The sequence below is a fragment of the Echinops telfairi genome, unplaced genomic scaffold (assembly GCF_000313985.2).
Source record: "Echinops telfairi isolate 266 unplaced genomic scaffold, ASM31398v2 ScPeMD7_9;HRSCAF=40, whole genome shotgun sequence".
Classification (NCBI taxonomy): domain Eukaryota; kingdom Metazoa; phylum Chordata; class Mammalia; order Afrosoricida; family Tenrecidae; genus Echinops; species Echinops telfairi.
This window is the reverse complement of record NW_022103906.1, coordinates 98,778,350-98,783,327: the sequence shown is the minus strand read 5'-3', so window position 1 is coordinate 98,783,327 and position 4,978 is coordinate 98,778,350.

The window sequence follows — 4,978 nt, the reverse complement described above, 5'->3', positions numbered from 1 at the left end:
TATTCTTGCACTGAGAGAATACTTGAGTGGAGGCCCAATGTCTTTCTGCTACCTTAATTCTAAACCTATAAATATATGCACATAGAGCTATTTCCCCATCCTCTTATATAAATATATTTGCATATGTACATGCCTTTATTTAGACCTCTATAAATGCCCTTTGCCTCCCAGCTCTTTCCTCTATTCCCTTTGACTTTCCTCTTGTCCCACTATCATGCTCAGTCTTCATTTGGGCTTCAGTAATTCCTCTTGGTTACATTACCCTGATCATACCCTACCAGGCCTCCTAAACCCTCCTCACCATCTATTTGGATCACTTGTTGTTTCCTTGTCCCTGGGTTTGTAAACACCACTACCTTTCCCCCCCACCTCCCCCTCTCCCCTGTCCCCCAGGAACTTTTGGTCCCATTGTTTTCTCCTCCAGATTATTCATGCAGCCTATCTTATTTAGGCAGACCTGCAGAGATAATAACATACACAAAAACAAGACAGAGCAAAACCAAGCAACAGTATACAACAACAACAAACCAATGACAAAAAAACAAAACACAACAAGAAAAAAAAGCTTGTAGTTAGTTCAAGGACTGTTTGTTGGCCTTTAGGAGTATTTCCCAGTCCAGTGTGTTGGGGAACCACGCCCTGGCCCCCAAATCCACCTTCAGCATTCCCGGGGGACCTCTCCACTCCATTCCCTTGCTGTTCTGTTGCACCCCATTAGTGTTTTGCCTCGGTGTGGCAGGATCAGATCGGGCGCAATTCCCACACTCTGTCTCTGGTGTTGTACCCTGTAGGGCTATGGGTCAGTGAGGGATGTCATGTCTCATAGTGGGGCCGGCCATGTGGTCCTCTCTGTGGACTAGCTGCTCTAATCGGGAACATCGTCCTCAAGGCCTGGTGGGCCAGGATTGCTCCACTCTCTCCTCCTCCCCCTTCATCTGCTCCTGTGTGATCCAATCAGATATGTCCCTCTCCCAGAGCTGCAGATTCAATGCCGTCCTTTGAAATAAATTCTTCTGGGGGGAGGGGCAGGTGTCCACTTAGTAGTTGGGATTGGGGCCAGCCCCCAGACCTCTCCATTGGTTCCCTACTGAGTGTATCCTCTTCCAAAAATAGAGTTGATGAAAAGTACCCTTTTCACACACACACAACAATAAGACCCTACAACTATCATAAGGCCAGATACACGCGCAGGAAGGAGACAGAGAGAAACCAGCGTCATAGGAATCTTGGACGGAGAAAATCGCCTGCGAGTCAGCACAGCCCCATCGAACGCTACTTTGGGATGGAGACCAAGAGGGACACAGTGGGTGACATTTTCATTGTCTTCAAAAAGGAAGCGTCCCGGTTCAGTATGAAAGCACCTTTTCCTGACTCTGGTGTCTGAGCGAAACTGTTCAAGTGGGTAGATGAATGAGCAGCCACCCTCGCATGTCTTCCAGCCGTCTGACACAGAAGCGCAGGTGTCCACGGGTTCCTGGCTCCTACGTGGCCTTTCAGTAAGAGCGGAGGTAGAATGCCAAGCTTTTCTGCTGTGAAGCAATTGCCAAGGTGACACGCGTTCTGTGGGACTCCTGCGATGGACGCATCACCGCGCTTACGGCGCGCCCGCCTCACATGGACCCTTCTCTTTCATCGTCCAGCACCCGTGCTGAGCCGCACACCCGGTTCACAAAGAAGCCCCGTGGAGGATGTCAGATGTGGAGGAAATATTCCGTCACGAAGGAAAACGTGACCCGAGGTCTCCGCAGCGCCAGCCAGGTGTCCCGTCCACTCTCCCTGGTGATGGCACCGGCCAGGTACCACTCCCCGGACCTCGCTTCCATGGCACCCCAGCCTTGGGCTTAGCAGACACAATTGTGCCCAAAGCGCCCTGGAATGGTCAGGTTTGAGAGGTGGCTCGTAAAGGGCATGGTGATGGGGTCTGTAGGACACAGGGACTCAGTCCACCAAGTGTGTTACATACGTCAGGCTTACGGAAATAATATCGGACATCTGACGACAGAATCTCATCTGTAGGGGAACTTATATGTTTTCATCCATCACCTCCTGATGATTAAAGCAGCTTTATTAATTTTGCTAGACGAAGAAACCAAAGGAAGTTTGAATGTTCTGACACAGCGGACCAATTCTCGACTGACCCCGGAGGGTTGGAGTTCAAACCCAGTGTTCTCTCCTATGATATCTAGTAAGTGATACCGGGGTCCAGACCTTGATAGGTTTGTTTTGGAGAAAATGACAGAGGTCTCATTGAAGATTATATGGACAAGATCTAAACATCTCACAAAATATTCTTCAGATGACTGCATGGGACATTCCCCGACCTTTGTCAATCCCTTGGCCAAAACCTTGAACTTGTCTATATGCAGAAGCATGCAGGTCTCACCACGTGCAGCAAACCTCACTCCGATAGGAAGAGCTCCCAAAAGGTCCACTCTCACACTTGCATGCATGCCCTTGCCAAATTCGACCGGTGCACCTTGTGGGGTCTTCCATCCCTGGTGGGCAGGTCTGAGTCTTTGTCAAGGAACATCTTCCAGAAGCAAAGCAAATAGCGAATCTTTCTCTCTGGAGCCTTACGATGGAATCATTACCGGTCAGTTAACAAGCCAAATCTCGCCTGCCAATTTGGAATTGCACCAAGAAAATAGTTGGGGAAAATTCCAAGATGCCGTTCAGAATACAATATAAACTTTGAAAATGCTGCGGGGAAGAGGAGAATATTGCGTTATTTTGTGAAAGAGGGACTGGATCTCAGAGCATCTTCTCAGGAGTTGGCTTACTTCTCTCTGCCGAGTGTCTGGGGATATATAGTGTCAGTACTTTCCATTTCAAAGACTTATCTTTAGGAGATGATCACTTTTAAAAGTGGAATTATGCAGGTTGAATGTTATTTTATTTGTATTTAACTGCAGGATAATAACTCATTCTACCATCTGTGAGTGTTATAAGAAATACTTTGTCACAAATTAATTTAAATAGTTTGGAGTGTAAAGGACCGAAGCTACAATTTATTGTTCCTGATAAAACCATTAAAGAAGAACAGACGCTATAGACTATGTAGAAATACCCACGGACGTAAAAAAAGGAAACCATTGTCCAAAGGCACCTGGCATTCTTATGAGTGTTTGGAGATTTTTTCCCCCTCTGAGCCAACTATATAACAAAAATAATTCCAATTTTCTTCCAAATTCAGATTGTGTAGCATCTCCCATTTAGTATCCCAAGATTTCTCCGCACTCAAGCTACATGGTATGCAAAGCATGATCTCCGGGCTCAAATTAATCCCATGGCCTCCCTTGATCAAATTTAAGGAGCACTGCTAACACCTGCCATCGGTTTGCAGCCATCAGCCCTTCCACAGGCCAAAGACAGAGCAACGCGCTCCTCTAAAGATTCCAGAACTCACAGCCCTGGAGTCAGTGCTGACTCACAGCAACCCTCTGTGGGTCTCCACGCCAGTCGTTCCCTCACGGAGCTGCTGGCGGCTCTGAACTGCCCACCAGGCAGATTGCAGCCCCATTCATAACCACTCCACCACCTGTAAGAATGGCAGTCTAGAAAACACTGTGGGGTCACACAGGGCTATAACTGGGAATTGACTTAACGGCTGTTAACAACAACTATCAACTTTGATTCTCAGATTTTATACTTTAAAGTAAAGATCACTAGAAATGCCTTGACTGATTTAGGAAGGACCTGCTCTCACTGCTAGGGACAAAGTGGGAACAAAGTCACACGACAGGAATGAGGAGCAGAAGCTCTGGGTACTTTTGCTGGTGGTAATGCTTTGTCCCCAGACCAGGAAACTCCATGATGGACTAAGCCCGGGAGGTGACTGCAATGAGGCATGTGGCAATTAGACCTATAGAAGGACATGGGGAGTTCAGATCGACAATACTCTAACGCCTGGCTCTAAGTGGACAGGATGTGGAGCCACATGCTGTTCCCTCCTAGAACACTGAGAGGGCTCCAACCAACGTCTACAGAAATCACTTCAAAACCTGTCTGGAAGCTGGCATTTGGACTGATTTTGAATGCCAGCAAGTCATAAAGTACATCGACTCATCCAAAAGCTCTTTGGTGGCTTGCCCAACAATTTAGTCTCTTTGCCAATATGTCTCTTGCGCAAGTTTTATTGATAACTGGACCAATCACTTTGAACTCTAGCTTTTGCATTTTTCCTAGGGACACATCCTGATTGTCCAACGACTTTCCCGCGGTGTGCCAGGTGTCCCTGAGGTGTGGGCATCGGATTGATATTGAAGAGAGACAGAAAGTAGCTCTCTTTTTGCTACAACGTGGAACCTTTTCTAAGTGGCATCTTCACCTTCCTTGAGGAATGGCTTCTGATTAAAGACAGGTTAGACACGGGCAGGACCAGGTAGTAGGGCAGGGGCCAGACCAAATCCAGGGATACATATGGTAGCCAACTAAAAAGGAGGGGGAGAAGGAAAAAAAGAAAGAAATGGGTAGCGGGGGCACAGGGCACTAACTACCCCAGGGGAGGGTGTTGTGCTATATCTCCCCAGGGAAAGAGGGACCAGACTTCAACCCGGTGCTCCAAGATGTGATTGCAACATGCCAGTGTGAATAGGGAACCAGTGGAGAGGTCTGAGGGGCCTGCCCCAATCCCAACTACTACGTGGACACCTGCCCCTCCCCCTAGAAGAATTTATTTCAGAGGACGGCACTGAATCTTCAGCTCCGGGACAGGGACATATCTGATCAGAGCACACGGGACCAGACAAAGGGGAAGGAAGAGAGAGTGGAGAACACCCTGGCCCACCAAGCCTTGAGGACGATATTCCCACTCAGTGCAGCCAATCCACAGAAAAGAGCACATGGCCAGCCCCACTATGAGACACAACATCCTCACTGACCCATACTCCTACAGGGGACAACACTGGAGACACAGTGTGGGAATTCTGCCCGATCTGATCCCACCACACCAAGGGCGTGCAACAGAACAGCAAGGGGA